The sequence below is a fragment of the Uloborus diversus genome, chromosome 2 (genome assembly GCF_026930045.1).
Source record: "Uloborus diversus isolate 005 chromosome 2, Udiv.v.3.1, whole genome shotgun sequence".
NCBI lineage: Eukaryota > Metazoa > Arthropoda > Arachnida > Araneae > Uloboridae > Uloborus > Uloborus diversus.
Genome location: NC_072732.1, coordinates 213,463,561 through 213,486,181, shown reverse-complemented (window position 1 = coordinate 213,486,181; position 22,621 = coordinate 213,463,561). Strand labels below are relative to the sequence as shown.

General features: G+C 34.5%; 1 protein-coding gene across 4 annotated transcripts in view; it reads left to right on the top strand.

The window, feature by feature from the left end:
* The window catches only part of LOC129216267 (polypyrimidine tract-binding protein 1-like), a 128,606-nt gene that overhangs the window by 1,288 nt on the left and 104,697 nt on the right, over positions 1–22,621 (top strand). The gene's annotated exons all lie outside the window — the stretch shown is intronic.

Here is a 22,621-nt window from a genome sequence, read left to right as displayed (position 1 = left end):
TTTAGCAGGATATTTTCCAAATGGAAACCGATTTCATGTTTTTACAATTTTGCAAAGAAAAAAGTACCAAAAGCAAGAAAGTTCTGATTTCAAAAGGGGGGCTTGAGCCCCCACCCCTATATGGACGCCTTTGTCCACAAGTGAAATTCTTGTAGCAAATTTATCAGAGGATGTACTTCTCGGAAGGATAACAAAATGTACAAACTTCAGTCAAACTGTACCTTAAGGGGGGGGGGGGGTCAAAGCAGTCCTTTCATCTACAAAAAATACCTAATTGGAATTAGCAAGGTTCCTATTTGAAGGTGGCTCTGGTTGTAACCGATCTAAGAAATGCCCAACTGCTTATACAGAATCTTATTTAGACCAAATGTAAACCGCTAGTTTACTCCTTTACCGCAGAATCTTTCGTTTGGAATAAGCCATTCCGTTAAACTTACTAATGTATGTTTATATTGGGGTGGGGGTAGGGACTTATCCAGTACTAATATGAAATTCTGGTTAGATTACTTTTTTTTAAAAATGATTTGCCATAGTTTCTTGACGGTAATCCAAAGTTACATTTAGTTTAAGATCAGTGGCGGATTAACAGGTTTGGGAGCCCGTCCTGAACTATATAAAACATTTATCACTTTCATTTTATTTTAAATCCTATTCACGGCTCTATGTTCGTGACGGCCCCTCGCAATTGCGTTGTTATGTCATTCACTGTTGAGATATGGCTTAATACTTGGGATTAATACGAACGAATACGTCAATGTCACATAAACATAGACATCAATGTTGTGAAAATATCAGTAACGATATCGGTATCTTGAATTTCAATTTTCTTTTCCGCATTATTTGCTTTTCTGCAAAGTACTTTTTTTTTGGTATGTGTTATATGCCGATGTGTTATTGTATACGTACATCTTCGATCTGTGCACTTGGTTATCTCTGTTTGCAGTTAAAATCAACTCGCGTCATATAAGTCATATTTAATTTTAATTTATCCTCTTATATGTAATAGCCAATGATCGAGTGACGCTCCTGGCGTCATCAACAATGAAACTCGCGCCACGGCATGATAATTTAATAATATGTTTCGGTAATGTTCAAAATGCAGGGAAAGGCTTAACTGTGACGAGGCTGAACTCGATCCTGTAGCTTAACTGTTTTTCTGGTAAGATTGTCATTTTTGGGGAATAAAGAAATGAAAAAGGGTCAACAATGATCGCTATCTACTGGAGTTTTGGGTGTTAAAATTTCAACGATCAAAATATCACCAAACAGGCAATTGCTTCGTTCAAATAATGTAGAAGTAATTTTTAGTCACATCTTGTATTGCAATTTACTAGTTAATAAATAGCAGTTCAAATAACTCTTGAGACAGACATGTTGCTGTTAGCGACATTTCTCTGCAGTTGATGTCGTTTTAGGAGTCACTAACTGCAGCCCTACTAAAGAAGGGCGAATTCGGGTCTATCTCCCTTTCATTAATTAATTTTTTAAGAGAGATAAGTGATTTGACACACCCTATAAATGAGCTTGACGTCACCAAGATGAAAAAATTAGTTCTGCACCTTCAAAAAAAAAAAAAAAAAGAAGAAGAAGAAGAAGTTGACTGTTCGCTGACCTGTTGAGTGAACCGATTACCGGACCTAACTTTGCCGCTTTGGGGTTATTTTGATTTGAGTACAAGTGTAACTGTCCGTTTCTTGAGCCAAAAGTAATTCTTAAGTCGGGCTTCAAAACATATTACATTGCTTTGAAACACCTAACTTTCATTGAAGGGCAGTTTCAACACCCCAGGCAAAATCACAAACCTGCTTTCTTGGCTCCTATTTTAAAAATGAAATCATCTAAGTTTCAGCGGAAGTTATCGTATCAGAGCCAGACTCAGGGACGGATACAAGGGAGGTGCGGTGGGGGCGATCGCCCCTCCCTTGAAGGACTCTCCACCGGTAATTTTTCGAAAATGAAGTTTCAAAACGCAAATTTAGACGAGTTTCATTGATGTTGGGGGATGGGAGATTTGGGATTGGTAACCCTATCTCGGAACTGTTTCAAAATCAAGTCCGAAACCTTACCAAAGGTTTAAAATATTGATCACAAAATCAATATTTTAAAACCAGCATACATAGTAAAAAGTAAGAAATGAAAATCAATCGCCCCTTTCTTGAAAAACTTCTGGATCTGCCCTTGGCCAGACTGAACTTACTATCTTGTTATGCCTGAACCAATGGGGATTATTTTCGAGTGTACATCGGCTCGCAATCAACAAAGCGTGAAATTATTTTTTTAATGATGGTTTAAATGATACCCAATGAATTAGTTTTTGGCAGTACGAGGGTGTGTTAGTTAAATAATGCACAACCAATGACGTTCCAGAAGCTTTACTGGGAATTACGCACTTTCAATGATTTGAGAAACCAGCATTAGTACTTCATTTTTGAACGCAGCACTGCTGCATGTCATCTATCCGTGCTAAATTGCCAAATTACATTGATGAATACCTAATTTACACTGCTATTTATTTCGTACTTATTGAATCTCACGTGCTGCTCTTTAATTTCTCTTAACGCATCACGAAATCGAAGCCATTTTCATCTTCTCCGTTCTACGACCAGTTAATAGATATCTTAATGTAGCTAGCTTCAGGATACATTCACGAAACAGGAGAAAAACTGGCAGATGGAAGTAGTCACGCGACGAGGGGGATTTCTCCTGTTACTACATTTATTTCCTTCCCGATTTTTACGTGCAGCATGGCAAATGGGTCGACGTGCTTTTTCAGCACTTAGCGCTGAAACTCGCCATTAGTAGCAAGTTCATTCACGTCTTTTATGTTTGATGAATGGAAAACTTTCAGTTTCCTTTGAGCATTCTTTCAGATTTTGAATAGTGTAGCAACCAAGGGTTGCCAGATTTAAGAACAGTAAATACGGGACAGGCTTCTTGGTGTGAAAAGGGGGAGGGGAAATATTTTTGAGATGTCGCTGCAAATTCAATCTCAACAAAGCATTAAAACTCGCAAAATGTCGCCTAACCAAGTATAAAAAATCGTTTTCATTGCGAATGACGACGTATGCGCAGAGATATCTTTCCAATATTAGTCAATGAGGAAAGAAGAAGCAACCATTCGACTCCTCAGGGGTGCCCCCCAAACGGCAAGGGTGCACCCCCTAAATATCGTAGAGATACCCCCGCCCCCAAAAAAGCAAGAGCCCCCAAAATGAGAAAAAATACTCCTCAACCCCCCCCCTAATACTTTCAATGGCGCAGTCTGCGCCATGACCCCCCCCCCCCTCCTTAGGTGGACACCCCTGTGGCTCCGCATGGTCTGTCACCAAAACAAAAGCATACAAACTAAATCAAAACGAAAACAATTTTTGCGTTTGTTGCCACATGATTTTCTTACTGCTCATTATTTCATTTTTCGTTTTACTTTATTTTGTTCCATTAAAATAATGTCTCGTTCTGTAAAATATTGTTATCAGCTGGAATACGGGACCTAAGCCGTCCCGTATGGAACTTCTCCGGGACACGGGACAATTTTTCAAAATACGGGACTGTCCCTTGAAATCCGGGACGTCTGGCAACCCTGGTAACAACATTTATGTAAGCATTAGGCTTTCGAGTTTCATTTTGAGTTCATTACCCACGGCTGTTAGAACTTGAACAAATCGTTTAAAACCGGGGTTCCCAAACTTTTTGACAGTACGACTAGGGCCAAATTTTGATCCAGTCCTTACAGAAGTTGGCATGAAATCTGCCGACCCTCTTCCTCTCAAAAATAAATAGCAGATGTATCTTGGTTGATCAACTAAAACACCAATAATAGATGATGTTGCAGCAATAAAACAAAACAAAAATCTGATAGTATACACTTATGTTATTATTATTTTTTTTTAAATATTTGACCAGCTAAAAAATGTACATCTGAAAAGACCATTTTGTTTAATTTCTCGAAAATTGAAATTGTCTGACCACCGTTCTGTCCCCCTCCACATATTTAAAGAAATAATAATAAGTTGTGTTCTCTAAGAAAACTGGATAATATCTCCGGAGCTAAAAATCCACATCATTTCAAAGAACCACCCACAAGTTCTTCCTCTACTTAGGAATAAATGCTCAACCTTGACTCACTCTCTGAGAAATCTCTGGAATTTTAGGCAGTTACCAATATCTCACGGAATTGATTTTAACAAATTGCACCCGTCTGTCTGACTCGCGGTTCTTGGTGCTGATAGCTGCCAAATGAAGTCTGAGAATTTTATATCGTGAGTGATCCGCTTTATTCCTCGCAAGCTGATTTTTAGACTTTTTATCAACTACGTCGCTTCGAACGTTTTCTCTGCTACTTCAATCGGGTTTGTTTTTGCGGCTTCTTTTCTCTGAATAAACGGTTGCGAAATGATGGCATCAGATCTGAATATTTCCTCTTGGCTTCCTTTGCGCAGATGTGTTAATCTTAAGCTCTTCCGACTTTGTCCATCGCATGTTGATCCACCTGCATGGAAGATTTGAGCGTGGGTAAAAGAAATTGAGCATTGGCAATAGTCATTGGAGGGAGGGGGTGGCACATCGGTAAAGAATTTGCATCGTTACCAGAGTTCTTTTTTTATTACTTTTTTTTTAATTTCCTTTTGCAGAATAAAATAAGCTTTAAGCTCTTTTCACTTTTGAATGCTTGACGTTACTCGTGGAGCGCTAGGATAAGACTTAATCTTTTGCTGTGTTCATGTTCCTGCGATTGTTCAATGGGAACAATCACTTGAAAAGCTCCGCGGCGACCTGGCACTTTCTTCATTGTCACAGGACAGGTCTTCACCAGGCCCGTCATTTCGAAATATTTCGGGGGGGAAGAGGAGGTTGTGTGTGTAAAACTCCTTCTTGGTCGAAAAAAAAATCCATACTTTTTTTCTCATTATAGTAAACTAGAGGACCTGACTTCTGTTCAAACTTTGTAAATTGGAAAGTTAAAAAAATTTCAATAAACCATCAAGTGCTTGAACCGTTTTGTTGAAAAAAATAAGTAAAAAGAAAATGTTTTAAGCTGCTTGGTGTCTGAATGCGTACATTTTTTACAACTTAATATGATTTATCTAATGCCCACTGAGCAGTTGTTAATTATTTTTTTATCCCGTAATTGATGGTTTGTTCCTCCAGCCATACTCAAAGGATACAAAGCGTCCTCAGATACTAAGTGTAAAAAACTAACTACCCATCTAGAACAAACGGGAAATCCCGCTGCAACATTCCTCATATGGAAAAGAAAAACAATCGAAAGGACATCGTTTAAAAAAATGATAAAGGTAAAAACAGTTCTCTGAATAAGCGAAAATCACTCATCCCTCCCCCCCCCCCCCCCCCCCCCCCCCTCCCGATGTAAAATAAACACATTCTTCAACTAAAATGACTAAACATTCTTTAAAAACGAAAAACATTCAATTTGAAATATTTTGTAAAATAAACAAAAAATACAATAAATTACATTAACAGTACCTTAAAAATGTAAACAAATAATCACACAACTTTGTTTATAGTTAAAGTCGCCAAGCCACCACGTTTTTGTAATCCAGCCGATCAGTGAGCGAAACCAACTCCGACCGATTAGCGGTCCGATCTTTTGAACGAAAACTTTTTAAACTTCATATGTTGCCTAATTTGTTCTTTCCACCAAAGATAAGGATCTTCCACTGCACTGATGTTTTGTGTATAGAACTACCCTGTTGTAATTTATCTGGACGGAAATGAAATTTGTTTCGTCTTTATATTCCATCATCTTTTCCTTTAATAATGTACTGATTAGTTTGATAATCCTTAAAGTATTCTTGACATTGGTGCTTAAACTCAAATGGATTTCAGCCGAGAATCAAATGTAGCTAGGTACGGTCCTTTGATCATTTGGTTAGGAAAACCTAAAGCACCGATCCGGTCACATGGTTCAACTACGACGACAGAACACACGTTTTGCGTAAACCTTCCAGTACTTTACTTTAAAATATATCACGGGACCTAAAATCGTTGCTTTCAAGAAATGAAGGCTTCACTCTCTCTCTACGTTTATTCTATTCTCAATTGACATATCACAGTAGGAAATTTCATGACAAAAAGCAGAGTTGTTTTTCTTATTGTCCTTTGGCAACGGCTTAAATATTTATTTCAGTTCTCGCTCAACAATAGGTTAAAATAAATATAATCATTTGGAAGAAATAACCATCCAATGTTTAATTAACAAAAACTTTTCCGATTCGATCCATCGCGCTTCTAAACCATGCTCGCAACAACTAATGCAAAAAATTTGATCAAAATCGGTCCAGCCGTTTAAAAGCCTTATGGTGACAAACGTCCGCACAGAATATTTTTATATATTAAGATAAAAGTAAGGTTTCAAAGAAATTCTGGAAGGAAGTCTGGCGGACGTGCGTTCCGGAGACCCCATAGCACCTACAGCCTTGAAATTTTGTACAAAATTACTTCGAGCCCCGCGAGTGTGCACTTGGGGTTATTTTTTAAAATTCGAATTACTTTTTTTGTAATTTTTTTAAGCTCAAATTTCGCGTAAATTGCCTATTAAAGGGGTGAAAAATTATTTGAGCATATTAATATTATACAGGGTGCCCAAAATGACTCGGCAAAATTCATTTGTGCATAATTTGCATTCAAGCTGTTCTTTAGTGTTGGCAACACTAAATAGTTTTAGTTTAATTCTATGAGCAAAAGCGCAGACGATTTTTCGGTTTAAAGAAACGGGTAGTGTCAAGTAAGGCATAGTGGTGGAAGAAAACGCTGTGTACGAACAAAAAACTTAAAATGTGTCCGCGAAAGAATTCGAAGGAATCCGCTGCCTGAAAAATTTCAAGAGACCTAAATTTGTCAAAAAATATGGCTGGAATCATCATAAAAAAGGATTTAAAATTAAAAGCTCACAAGAAAATGACAGTCCATGGATTAACAGAAAAATCAAGTTGAAAGAAGAAGAAAGTGCAGAGGGGAGCTTCTGAATGAAAACGAAAACACATGCTGCTAACGAGATAATTTTTTCAGATGAGAAATCATTTTTTCAACAAACATCTCATTATAGGAAAAATAACAGGATTCACTCAACATCGATGTAGAATATCCGTTCAACTAAAAGAGGTTCCAGAAACCATTTTCAGTAATGGTTTGGGATGCTATAAGCAAGAGAGGAAAACTGCCCCTTTTTATTGAAAAAAGGTGTGAAAATTGACAAAATTATTTTTTACAAAAATTACTGAAATCTCACATGATTAAAGATGCCCAAAAATTATCTTGAAAGTATTCATTCACATTTCAGCAAAATTCGGCACCCACCCACAAAGCGAAGATTATTCGACAATGATGCTAACAGAATTTTCCGTCCTTTATTTCCACAGAAGAATGGCCTGCATCCAGTCCTGATCTCAATCCACTGAAGTATTGCATTATGGGGATGCATGGAGAATAAATTGAAAAACCTTACAACCAATGTCCACAGTTAAATTTAAAAATTTACTACTAAAGATATGGAATAAAATTCCATTCTCTGTAGTGCATGCCGCTGCACAAGCCTTTCCAAAAAGATTGCCATCTGATCAACAATGATGTTACTTTTATTTAACATTTATTTTATCATTATAGAAAAACTTGTATTACAGTAGTAAAGTTTTTTTGAACCGTCAGTTATTTGTGGGCACCCTGTATATCGTTGGAAAGGGTAGCATTTTCTACGCAATTTGTTTCAATACTCTAACTTAAATACGGCGGAAGTTATCTGCGTTTTTAGCTCGAACATTTTTAGGCTTAGCTAAAATTTAGGCACAACTTTTTTCATTAAATAATCAGTAAAAAGCGAAGGAATTTTCTCACAGTTTTCTTTTTGACACCATTGTAAAGAGCGGCTTTTTTTACTCCAGATGTAACTCGTCCGATGGTCGAAAAACAGCTTCTATCTCCAGAGGAAAAATAGTTACAAGCCGTTAAAAATCAATTTCGAATAATCTCATTTTCATTAAAATTATTGATGTTTTATATGGCGTTGCCATAGTTACCTCTTTTCGATTCGCATGTTTCTTTCTTATTCACAAACTTTAAGGATTTCGATTTTAACGGAAAATCTTAGGCTCAACTCAATTCAAGCCCCGAGCTAAAGAGCAAAACATATTACTTGAGACCACGAATATGAAAGCAACTTTCCAAGCTTACAAAACTGCCGTTTTTCAATGCTCATGGGCCCCTTAGCCCTTACGGCTCTGCAAGTTGGTACAAGTTATTTTGAAACCCGGCGAAGGTGTGCTTTTTGATCCAAACGAGAGCTAATAATGCGTTTTCAATCTGTTTCTTTCTAATTGACGATTTAAATCTTTGCGAATCAAATAAGATTGCAAAGCAACCCTCGGGGGTTGGTGAGCGGTAACGAGCAGGGGGCAGTGCCCCCTAGACTTAGTATTTAAAAAAATCGGAAAAGGTGGTAAGTAAGGTCTTAAATGAGTTCTGGATCCTCTGATAGTACAATAAAATGTTATATTCACTTTCTCAATCTCTCCCCCCGACCCCCTTCCCGAAACTATGTGAAAGAAATAAAACTCCCCCCCCCCGACTCTCCTACGTGGATATCTAATAACGGAAAAGAAATGGTAAGGCACTGCACCATGTTGTGCCCTAAATGCCATCAGTGAGACCTCGCCATTTCCCGCTGCGCCCTTATTGCATCTATCAGAAAGTTTCCATTTGCGCCCTCGGAGAGCTGCTTTATCCCGGCGTCCCGCGGACGGGCGGGAAAAGCCTCTTGCCCTTTCTGGGACGAATTAGGAGCCCTCACACCCCTTTCTTGTTCCCTCTTCGATCCATCACATCAGCCGAGAAATTAAATTCCCGGTGGCGATAATGAAGCCGGGGGCCCCTGTGTGCGAGTATGCTCGCCGCCCCTCCGATCTTTCAATCAAACCGCCTGTTTCACTGCAATGCCACTGTGTCCGGTCGCCATGGTTACCCCTCTTCCTGTTCGTCGGCGACGACGTCCAACTTGTTGCTGTGCTTTAAAACCAGGATCGGTTTTAATTGCTTTTTTAATTGGAAGAACGCTCGTTTGCGAGGGTTTTTTTTTTTTTTTTTTTTCTTGTCGCTCCGAGTTTGAATTGCGTTTTTGGAAACATTCTAATCCAGTTTAACAAGCTTTGGATGTATTTTTTTTTTTTTTAAGACTCTTGATTTTAATTTTTAGTAGCATTAATGTGCTTTCTGGGCAATTTATTCCTTCCTCTGATAAGTTTTGACGGCTACTAGCTACTTGTTGAGTGGTAATGGTTTTAGCTGTGACTTTTTCGCGTCGCCGCTATCTATAATTCGAGACCAAAAATTTCCGTAAAATTATACATTTTCTCCGACCGTGTTCATTAAAAAGTTTTCTCGTTGCTAATGACGACGGCACGTAATTGGATGGAATGGATCATTCAAAGATTGCCAGATGTGTAGAACTTATTCTTAAATTCGTCTTCAGCGTTGCTTTGTGTAGTTTTTTCAAAGTTGAAATTTGTTTAAAATTTTATTTTTATGGTCAAAAACGTATTTCATATGCATGTGCTTGATTGATATCTCTTGCATAAGTGCAGGACTTAATTTGCTTTGGGGCTCACCGGAGTTCAACGTCTGCACATTTTTATCAATTACCTGCAGGGTTCACCGATATATATCCGATATTTATTTCCAAAATATATTTTCGATATTTATTTTTTCAACCATGGAATTTTCAATGTAAAAACTACATTAATCATAGTAATATTGTTTATTATTTCACATAACCAAAAAGTTATGCACTATATTTTTATGATGCATTGATACGTCTTTAACAGAGTAATATAATGTTCTGTTTTCAGTTGTATTTTATAATAATAAAATTGTTTAACAATTTTAATGCTGCCCGCCTTGCAGGGTTTAAGCAGGGTTCAAAAGTTCTTTAGCATAAAAGCTAAAATTGATGGAAAAATGTTAGCAAAATGCTAAAATGTTACACATTCTCATATATTTATATATGCCTCAGTGTGTTTCATCTCCAGTTGAAAATAAAATTCATATTTCATTTGTGACATTCTTGAAGTACAGCAGCAGTTCTTTTAAAACATAAAATAAAAAAAGAAAACATGATTGGTGTTTAGAACGTTGCAGTTCCCTCCTCCTAATAAAGCAGTTTTTTTGGGGGGGGGGACAAAATGCTGGATAAGACTAATAGTTATTGAACTTAATTGTAGTTTAAACATCTTAGCTAAGATTTTAAAAAGATTAAGTTGATTATCGCCATGCACGCTTCCTCTCTAGGATCATACATTTCTTCTTTATTTAAAAAACTAATTTATTTTTTATTTGAGCAAAAAAGCGAAAATGCATTGCTTTATTTTCGCAATTCAGATAGTGTTTTCGCATTATGCGAAAAATGCGACCGTAGCGGAAACCCTGCCGCCTTGTCTAGTGGTCAGAAGAGTCTGACTGCGATGAGGTGGCCCCGGGTTCAAATCCCGGCTCGAACATGGATGTACTTTCTCTCTCCTGTCCTTATCCTTCCTTTGTGTGAATGTGTTGTGCTGTGAATGCACTGTAAAAAAAATCCGGAAACGTTTCTGAGTATATCGTGCAGCTGCGGTTCATGAAATTTTCAAAAACGTTTCTGAGTATTTCGGAATTATCTTTCTGTAATGTCCAGAAACGTGTCTGAGTATTTCGGAATCCTCTTTCAATGTTTCTGAGTATTTTGGAATACTCTTTCTGTAATTTTCAGAAACGTTTCTGAGTATTTCGGAATCCTCTTTCCGTAATTTCCAGAAATGTTTCTGAGTATTCTGTGCAACTGTGGTTCATGAAAGTTTCGAAAACGTTTCCGAGTATTTCAGAACTCTCCAAACAATTTTCAAAAACGTTTCCGAGAATTTCAGAATCCTTTTTCCGTGATTTTTTTCTAAAATATAATTCTATACTATAGTATTGCATACCATATCAGTTTCAGTTCTTTCATATCTAACAGCAATGAAACAAGCAATTTTAGAATCATTCGTGGATTTTTTTTTTTTTTTTTCTGAATTTCTTATGACAAATAGCATGGTTAACAGCATAACATATGCACATTTATAAATTTTTGAAAATTTATGAAATAATATAGTAGTTTCATTCGTAATCACAAAATCGTCAGGGGAGGGGAGGGGGGGGGGGTATTTTCTCAAAAGTGGGATTGTTTATTAAACAATCTTAAACTTCAGTTTTTCTCTCAATATTTTCAAGACAAAATTATCAACATATTGTATTTTTAATGCAGAACTTAGAAACATATCTTGTATCAAACTTGATAGCTTTTATTTTCGGATAATATTTGACAGAACTTACCTTCCCTTCGCGTCAAGTCTATTTCTCTGACGAGCAAAGTGAACCGAAAAGTGCAACAGAGAAATTGGTGAATTTAAATATGACACCAAGTCCTCCTGTTGGAACCATTCGGATTGATTCTTCTGTTCTTTCCCTTTTCCAGTTCATCACAAATATAAATACTTAATCAAAATAGGTTACTGATTTTATTTTTGCAATTTGCGCAAAATGCATTATATATTTTATTTATTAAAACATTGAATTCTATTGCATGATTACTCCATTTCATATATACGAGATTCCCCCCCCCCCCCACCATAAGAGTGATGGTGAACCCATAAAATGCTATAAAGCGCTCCCCTTTTTCAAAAAAGCAATCCCTGAAAATGTCAATGGCAGTCTGCGTGGTGAACGCCCCTCGTCTTCTCCCCATATGTACATTGTATATTAATAACATAGTATTTAAAAAATGATCACTTTTAAAACAATGACATGAAATAATATTTCTTTTTATTTCGGCTTGTAAATGCAACTGTTCCATTTTTGCCACTGACTCATTCCTCCTGACTATCCTATATTAAACTTGTACATCCACGAAGGAAATGTTACTTAGCGAACAACTAATGTCAAGGAATTTTTTATTGTCAACCACATTTAACAAAATGAATAAGCACATGAATTAATTGCATAACTATGTTGCTTACTAATAGATAACTGGGCCATTTTCTAATGGTATAAATATTTTTAAATAAATGAATAAATTATAATAAAAAAAGATAAATAATACTGGCACATTTTTTGTGAAGCATATTACAATACTAGAATACATTTGCATTACCATATTTTTAATGAATTAAACAATTGATTTTTTTTTTTTTTTTTGAACCAATGTATGTATATCCAAGTATTTCGAAATAACTTTTCTGTGATTGCTTTTCAAATATAAATCTTATTTCTTTTGCGTAATTAATCAGTTTCAATTGGTTACAACAAATAGTACACTGCGCACATAGGTATGTAGAATAACTTTAAATTAATTCGATAAACCCAAAAACAGTTACAATTGGAGCCTCATCAAATGCAAATCAACAAAAATATAAATGTATATAGCAACATGCTTTAAAATATTCATTAATACTTACAAGTGAACATGAGAGGAAGAAAATCTAAGTACCTCCATTACAACTGGATAAGTAATCCAAAGGGTTTCGTTTCATTAAGTATAAAAACGGCTGTTGAAACTATTCACGCTTGGACACACAATATATATGAAATCATGGTCGCACCGGAAATTGTAAAGAAGCAAATCGTTATTAACTAACTTAAAAGCTGCGTACATCGTCTAAAAAATAAAGGGCAGCCGAAAATGCAAAAGCGTAAAATTAGTTTCGACACAATTTGATACTCTCTAGACATGAAATAACAAGTAATCCAATGCTAAACAGTTGCTGCCTGCAGCAACCATAGATAAGGAAAAAAATAAGCTCTCGTTATTTCCGACTCACTGGCGCCAATGTTGGAAGGATAAAATACGTTTCGAAGCATTGCGCCTCACTTCCGCTTCTAGATTTTTTGAAATAACAGAAAGCTTTCTGAATAATGAGGAGTTCGCTATTGGATGAAGGATTCTTATTATTTCGGAAACCTTTCCGATATACCCAGAAACGTTTCCGAAATTTGTTACAGTGTGGTTGCCTACCCTCTAAACGGGTCCCTATGGCGTGTGAGTACTGTGGAAGTCGGACTTCATACCAAATTACGGTAACGGTACAGTTGGAAAAGTGAAGCAACGCACCCCAAGTTGCCTAGCTGGCACAAGACAATAACAACAATTTTAATTCATATTAAAAGTGCCGAATTAAATATTAAACATCGCTCGGAAAAAATGAAAATGTCTTATGATTGTGCACTGACAAATGTATAATATTTATTTCTGAGTCATGTAACTAAAAGTAGCTAACACAAGTAAAATGAGTAGAACAGCTAATGTTAAATTAAGTCCATTAAAATTGATACAAATGTAAATTGAAATATTAGATATAAATAATAAGAGAAACCTTAGTTTAAAGTCTACATATTGTAATTTAATTACAATATAACAAAATGAAGAGTGATTTGGGAATGCATTTACTATTTTGAAAACTTAAGTTTTTTCTAATTTAAAATATCGGATAGATATCAAAATATCCGATATATATCAAAACAACATGACGTTTTCGAACCCTGATTACCTGTTAATTTTAATGTACTGTACAGTAAAATCCCTTTATTGCGGATACTAAAAAACTGCCCTCAGCAGAGGGGTGTCCGCTGGACAGGAGTTTAATTATGGTATTTGCCTTGGAAGGGGGGGGGAATTAAAAGTGTGTTCGCCTAAGAGGGGTGTCTGTTTGGAGTGGTTTTACTGTATTAAATATATTTCAGACTATTTACACACAAAAATAAGTTTGGAGGATTATAGAGCTCTCGCACTTGTTTCGTTAAAAATTAATAACGCCCTGTACAAATGCTTGATTGTCAAAAATACATCGGAGCCAGTAGTTGATTCTGATTCGTATTGCTTGATTTTTGCTGGAAAATTGTTTTTTCCATAGGATCTGCTCCTTTCTCCAAATTCTTCATGTAATCAGGGTTCGTACGGGTCATGGAAATCCTGGAAAGTCATGGAAAAAAGGTAAGCAAATTTCAGACCTGGAAAAGTCATGGAAAATTGAAATTTTCATTCAAAGTCATGGAAATTTATTTGAAGTCCTGGAAAAATGTCCTGGGCAAAGAGAAAGTAACAGTTGCTAAAAGAGCATTAAAAATCTTGAGTGATTTAGCAGTATTGCTCATAAAAACTATTAAAACTGAAAAATTGTGTGATCTCAAAAACAAAACCAAATTTTGAAATCGCATTGCATCCACTTCAGTAGCAGCCGCTTGTCTTTTTTCACAGTATGATTTTACTGATTAAACATCACTCATTTTGAGTTTATCATTATTTTCAACACTTCTTTTATTTTATATTGTGTAGTAGTTAACTTGTATGTTCTTCATTTTGCCATGCCTACTAAAAAAATGCAATTCAATTGCATCTAATTTCTTTTTCCATCACTTTTAAAAACTTTATTATTAAATATAACAGGCGATAGAGTCGAGAAATAGGGGAATTCTAATTGCTCTAAAACAGTATGTGCCCAACATATGCCCCACTGCTATGTTCAATGTCATGGATCAAGCACTATGTTCTGGAATTACAGAACCTATTTATATGCATTTGAGAATGCAAATAAGTAAACAAGTACATTTGAATCAGAAGATTTATTCACTACTGAAGGTTTAAAAAAAAAAAAAAAATATGTTGTTTCGAAACAGGAATTTAGTGAAGAATGTCGCTTTACTTTAAAGAACCAAAACACTGTCATTGTCAAGTTATCTGGACGATTATATGAACTGTTGACACTAAATGGCATTTTTGAAGCGAATTTATTGAAACTTAGTAATGACTCATTCAACCTTCGTCCCATTCATTATCATTCTGCCTGTTTATAGAAAAATTATTAGACATTTTAGCATCATTATTTTCCATTCACTGTATTTTCACTTTATTTAAATTTATATGATGAAGACAAGTAAGAATAGTTTAGTTTTGTTAGGTGTATACTAATACTTTTTCAACCACAAGTAAGTGCTTCGATGAGGTAGTGGCATTCAAACAGAAGTTTTGCCAATGCTCATTTCCAAAAATTGGCAAGTTTGATAGTAAATTGTACTATTCTCTTCATGTAACAAGGTCATGAAAATTTTTTTGAAGTCATGAAAAAGTCCTGGAAAAGTCATGGAATTTTTTCATCCAAATAGAGTATGAACCCTGTGTAATACAGTGAAGCTGCTCTTCTCCTTTGTAAATCGCACCTTAGCGCAGGTGTTATTTATCCTTTCTTCCTTTAGTCGGAAAAGAATATTTTAGGGAAGTCATCTTGAGGTTTTGGGGGAATCACCGAAGGAAAAGGCGGTTGGAAATGAATTTTCAAATTTGTTTGAAACTTCTGCATTTTTTACACTGAAAACCAAATGTTTTGGGGGCGACCCCCCAACACAGAACTGCCTTCTAGGTCTGATGGGGAGGGGGGGGGACAAAGAAAGATTTTTTGTTGCACTTTTCTCAAAAGAAACTTGCGAACCTCATTGCATTCATTTGAAAATTCAGACGTGAAAAGGGTTTCAATAAACGATATGCAGTGTGTAGAAAACCCTTACGTCGACACAATTTCCATTCAACTGGACTTTTTCGAAATTTTTTATAAAACGCGTTCAAATTCTTAATAGACTTTCATTGATTTTTTTTTTCTTCTAAATCATGCTGTATATTAGAACCTACCAAAGCTACTAGTATCATCTCTTGCTCCAACACAGAGAAGTTCTCCCACTATTTGTACTAGCTATCTAGCAAATTTTTAATTTGGCCACTTACACCCTTTTGCTTCTGAGTGCCTCAAATAATATATCAATTTCTAATAATAGTATATTTTTTTCCCCGAACAGCGAAATTGAACTACGTTCTATATTTCTAGATATTAAGTTTCAATCACATTTATGTTTCATTTTTAAAATATCATTCCCCTTTTTCCTCACTCTGTGCACTCTGCTTATCAATAAATGCACTAATCCATTCTTTTCCAATGCGGTCAATAAAAAACCGATAAATTTGGCCCGTAGAATTTGAGACATTTTTTGTGTCGAGCCTCAATCGTTAGTTTTGTGGGCGACATTTGTTGAAGCCCTCGGAATGGTGTACTTTTCGAGGCAATATATTTTCTACATCCTTTTGTTTTCACGTTTCCCATCAATAATAGTAACAAATAAATATTGTTTCACACATTAATGTTGTGATTTATGACTGAAAAAAAAATCTTTTTCATGCGTGTTATACTCCATTTTTTCCCAGGTTGCAGGGAGGCGTATTGAAAGCGCCTGCTCTTTTTGCCTGGGAAATTACATCAACTTTAATTTTATGTGAACTGTTGATGGTTAGCTTTTATTTTAATGAATTGTTATATTATTTCATGCCAGCCCGACACTCGTGTTCCTTCCCGTTTTGTTAGTGAACAATAGGGCTATGGAAATTTAAATTGTTCATACTGCCAACTTTTACAGATTAGGCGTAGAATTTACGCAGTTAAGCCGTTTTTAACACTAGACGTTAAATCCCGGTTATCACAAATTTGCCATTTCAACTGCGCTTACGCGCGGACTTAGCTTTTTGGGCTTTCTGTTTTAAGAAGCTTTTTGGGCTTTCTTTTTTAAGATTTCGTGTTGCTTGTTTATATTTAGACTGAGCGAGAGTCCCACCAAATTAATGAATGCGATTAGAATATTTTAACAGCGATTTCGTGATATATTATATGAAACTACGGATATGAATAACTGATACTCTTAAGAGAAAAATGACACTTCAATATTTATCAGTTTGGAAATACTTATTTAACATAGATGAAAAACACGTTGTGTACTTCAAAAATGATTGGAATATTAGTACAGAAATCCGTCTTTTGCGGATATTTTACGTTAGGTGTAAACAATTTAGTATTATACATTTTTATTTAGGTTGGGGGGTTCGACTTAGTGTTAGAAGTGATGCTGCAATTCTAGTACGTTCTTCTGAGGTTAAAAATTTGGCCCTGCAAAAGGACAGACAGATCAGACACCGAACCCATTAATAATTACGACGCAAAATTCAATCTTTACCGAGGCCTAAAAACTAAATCAGAGACAACTTTGTGATTTCTAATTTTTATCTGTTGCTATCTCATATTTATTACTAAATTTAAAATGTTTGTAATTAAGTTTAGCAAGATTTTTGAAATCAGCTAAGCGCAGTTGAAATGGCAAATTTGTGATAACCGGGATTTAACGTCGAGTGTTTTTAACACTCTTTTATTAGCTTCACCTGTATGTATCTTGTAATGGAATCTTGCAGCTCAAATTTAGCCCACTTCCTGCGATCGGATTCTTTTGAAATTTGGCACACGACCTCAGACCCGATGACAATGCAATATTCTATAATCAAATTAATTATATAACTCTTTTAATTGTTAGTTTCCTCCAATTTTAATCAATATTTTGGCATAAATCCAACAATGTGAAAAGGAAAATTTTTTTAAAAATACATTAAAAAATGCTCGCAAAAATTATTTAAAAATATCTACAAAAACCTTTCGTTTTTCTGCATCAGACAAAATTTGTTCCAATACTCCAAGGTAATTAGAACATGAAATATAATTGTTTTTAACTAATTTCATGCCAAAATCTAGGTGAGCCTTCAATTGGAAATTCATTGCTGATCAGACTATTGTTAAACAAAACTTGTATTCAAATGCATCTCAAATTTTCAAAGTAATATAAATATGATTTCCGCAAACATACATTAATGACTCACAGTAGCTTCCCTTCGGGGTGCCCTTGTCTTAACTTTAAGATATTACCCTCGCACTCGTTTATAAATAATTTCATCTCCTGATAATTCTCCAACATAAGACTAAAAAACAGAAAAATAAAATAATAGTTTAAAAAACTAAAAAAACACGCTTTCGTAGCAAAATGAACTAAAAAGTGAAAAATAGTCTTTGAATGATAGTAGTTGACCAATCACTTAATTTTAATGTAATACAAAAAAGCGTGGGGGGGCTTTTTATCAGTTGTCTTGAATTTCTTTCATTTGTAGTCCAAGCAAAAATGTAAATAGACAGCACCCCACGCTTTTTTGTATTACATTAAAATTAAGTGATTGGTCAACTACTATCATTCAAAGATTATTTTTCACTTTTTAGTTCATTTTGCTACGAGAACGTGTTTTTTTAGTTTTTTAAACTATTTTTTACGCATTAGTCCCAAATTTTTATGCATTTCAAAATCCGATTGCATCTGTCTCTGCAGTGATTTTTCGTCTTGGACATCACTAGTTTTATATTTACTATTATTTTTAATTCTTCGTATTAAAAACCATTATTTTTACCTTTCTTAAATTTTAGATTCCATAATAACGGACTTCACCCTTGTCATTTTGCCATACCCACTCGTAAATTTCAAGTCTAGTGTCTAGTAGCGTCTGAGTTTATTCAAGCGAGTAGATTACTACTGATTAAAATGTGATTTACTAGTTAATTCCTTTTTTTTATCTAAAGATGTTAGATTTTTGAAAATAAAATTGGTCGAAAATACTGACTCAAAATTCACGTTTTATTTCATTATTTTTTACTTTTCTTGATGGTAAGGAGATTATATCAGGTGGATTGCTATAAGTGGAAAATATTAAAATTCGAGAGAGGAAACGTAACAAGATGAAGATAAAAAGCAAAAGTCAATTTAATACTGCTATAAGCGTTTTCCATATAATAATGAGGGTCTTATAGAATGAAAGTAAGAATGCGTCTTTGGAACAATACTGCTTTTTGGGGGCTTTTTTATGTTCATCAGATTGCTTATTTTTAGAGTGCCAACGTTGCAACAATGTTTCTCTCTTTTTGCTGATCTCAAGAGCTCCGAGCTTCTTAGTTAACAATGAAGCAACTGAACTTTCGCCGACTTAAAGAATTAAGAGGAATGTTAAGCCTAACATTGGAATGATTACAGCTGTTTAGTATTATTGCTTCCGTTTTAAAACACAGGAAGAAGCCTCGTAAGATCTTGATATTCCTCGTTATCTTTTTAAGCTGATTCATTACACATGTGAGACGCATATTACAACGATATTAAGGAATTAGGTAAATTGACCATTGCGATTTTCATGCGTTTTTTGTTTTTGTCTTTTGAGTTTAGTGGAAAAGATATTAATCCCAATGAATGTCATATGAGTTTTGTTCAGTTTTGACAATGTAGATGACAGTTTTTGTTGTGAAATGAATTTACTTTATGCGTAAGATCGGCCATGGCCTTGAAAAATGTCGATATAACGCCAATATTTTTATGTTTTTCGTATGGGAAAAATAATTTCGGCTCGAACTTTTCTTTCATATTTATTTAAAAATAAAATAAACCAATGACTTGAAAAAAAAGAATCAACTCTTTTTGTTAATTTTTTCCTACTAAGGAGAAATGAATCAAATCTAATGCTTTTTAAGAATTTTGCCTTTTATTCTAAATTTTTAATGGGTGCACACACCAAATTTTGGCCGGTATAGTATCATCCCATTGGTCGCGTCCTACTTAGATTTCAAGTTTTTAAGGAGCTGTTACAGAGTGAAATTTTATGAAAAAACCTATTTGACTGTGCGGAATTTTGTGTATTTCTATTTGCCTCAAGCCCTATAAGTTATCGTGTTAAATTAATTTAGGATTGTTTTTCGATAAAGGTTAGTGTATATATATATATATATATATATATATATATATATATATATATATATATATATATATATATATATATATATATATATATATACAGTGAAACCTGTGTAAGTTGACCACTTGCGGTGCAGTACTTTGGTGGTCAACTTATAAAGGGGTTAATGATTTTTTTTTTTTTTTTTTTTTTTGTAATTTCTTGCACCGTGTATTCATTTTTTGACTAATTGACACTTACTCTTTCTATTCAATTCACTTTCATTGTATAGCATTACTTTGAAACAAAAATTTAAAATGTTATTCAAATATTTTTAGAGATTATTTTTCCAGAACGAAGTATAATGTGTCAAGCAAATTTAAAATTTCAGTAAATTGATAAAAAAAATCTTATTGTTTATGAAAAGTTACTCATTTGATATTAATAGTTCCTAAAAATTCATAGCTAATCGAAAATTACAAATTTTTCGCTTTATTTTTTTCTCATATACATTTATAACCCCATGATGTTATACTTTTCAACAAAATAACTCCTGATTAAAGTTTGGCGCACTTATTAGACTAGTTTTGGAAATTCCATATGTGTCCCAGGTAATTTTCTCTGGATTTCTCCCTTTTCAATTAACTTTAATGTTTCATACTTTTTATCAATCTCAAGTTCAACTAACTTTCTTTTTGAAGCCATTTTTTGTAAAACTATAACACAAAGAGCAACAAGTTGGGCTCTCATAGTTCAAAAAGGCAGTTAAAAATGAAAATGTCCTATCTCTTAATCCCTTGCACGAGAAATACTGCAATGCACAAGTAACTTTACTCTTTAGCACAATTCCATTGTTGCCGCAAAAACATTGCAACTGGAAAAAAAAAAAAAACTTTATATTTTTCTATTGACACATGTTTTCATTGAACATAGAGTACAAAAGGTAATCTCAAATAAAACAACAAAAGAAAATCAAGTTTGGAGAATAAAAGGGTTCTTAGTAGTTTTCCCATGTGGTTAAACTTAAAAGGAGGTTTAATTATGCTGCTGTTTCATTTAGTTGGTAAAATACTGGTCTGGTATCAAAAAATATTGTTGGAAAGCTATAAAAAAATAATAAAATGAAATAATTTGCTAAATAAAATTTTAAAAAATAAACCAAGTGGTCAACTTACAAAGGGTTTTTTTACAATACTCCAAACCAAATTTGGTGTTCATTAGTGGTCAACATAGACAGGTGGTCAAGATAGAGAGGTGGTCAAGTTACAGAGGTTTTCCTTCATTATTTTAGATAAGACTAATTCCGTTCCTGACAAAAGCGGTCAACATAGACAGGTGGTCAACTTACAAAGGTGGTCAACTTTACAGGTTTTACTGTATATATATTTAAAGTAACTTTACAGAAATTTTGAAATTCTATCCATGGCGTCAAGAAGACCTCATAGCACCTAGAGCCGCTATATATACAGGCCGACGCAATATGGACGGATTCCTAATATGAATTAAGGATTAACAGTAGGGGGGGGGGGGAACTGCATTAAGCACTTTTTCTGACTGGCAGGTTTGGTTGGATTGTATCCAATGTTTTTTTTTTTTCTTTTTAAAAAACCCATTATTTCGCCCACTTTTTGGTTTTTTAAATTTTTTGAGAAGTTTAAAAAAAAAAAGATTTATTTAAATACTTTCACACTTTAAACTTTTTTTTCTTTACCACTGACAATGGACATAAAAAATGAATTTTGAACTTTAATAGTAACTTCTTAACTCTTAACGACATTATAAAAAAACACTTCAAAGATTTTAAATAAATATATTTAACATTTTTCTTTAACTGGTCAATAAATAACTCAAATTAACTTGACTAAGTCCTGTCACGTCCGATTTTCTCACTATTTGTAGATTGTACAGAGGAAACCACTCTAGCTAAAAGGCTTTCATGTGAATTATTTTCTTCAAACCAACACGTCACAAAAAAGGGATTTAAACTACTCTAGGTTCTACAGTAGTTTTGCATAACAAAATGAAATACAATAAAGTCAAATACAAAAGAAAAAAAAAAGTAGTAATTGAAAACGAATAATAGATTTTTATCACTCGAGAAGTAACTGCCTTAACTGTTGGTAATCATGGAAACTAAAAAATCTGAAACTTCACCATTCTTAGGTTTCGTCGTCTTTTATACTTTTCTTCAAGAAAACGCAGAATTTTCCAGCTTTTTTTACCCAAAGACAGTTTTTGTGCTTTGTCCATATACTTGCGCTACAATATGCTATTAGTACCCCACTTTTTTCCTGAAAAAAGAAAAAAGGAAAAAAAAAACCCCACATTTCTTTTAAAAAACCCAGCTTTAGTTGGGAGTTTTTTTTGGGGGGAGGGGGATTATTTAAAAAAAAACATGGGTCCATGGGCTTTAAAAAAAAAAAACCGGGTTTTTTGCCAACCCTGCTGACTGGTAACCTTGTTCCTTTAGTTTGGGATTTCTTTTTTTTTTCTTGAAGAACCAGACGTGTCTCGCTGCTGAACTTGAGAAACTTTCTTCTAGGCTGCTAGAAAGATATCTTACCGCATAGCTAGCTGTCCAACGATGATTACTTGAAGAAAAAAAACCTGTTTCCATGCGATTGAAAGCAACTTTTAGTGTTTGTCTCAAACTCTTTTTTTTTGTTGGCATTCCTTACGTGCCAGAGTATTCGGTTTTCTTTTGTATAGCCAGTTCCATCCCATGGAGGTAGCTCTACGGTTTCATTCTTGCACGTGTGCGACTCTTGAATTTTTACCGTACAGTTACAGTTGTTGTCCTTTATGTCTCCTGTAGGTGTGGTTCAGAACTATGAATGTAAAAAAAATCGGGATTTATTTAGTTTTGCAAAGTGATCCTGTGGCTGCTCTGTTTCTTTCTTTCTTTTTTTTTTTTTTTTTCAAATATGTTGTTCTTTTCCTGCATTTTACAGGAATTAAACCAACAAATATTTTGAATGGAGGGTCACT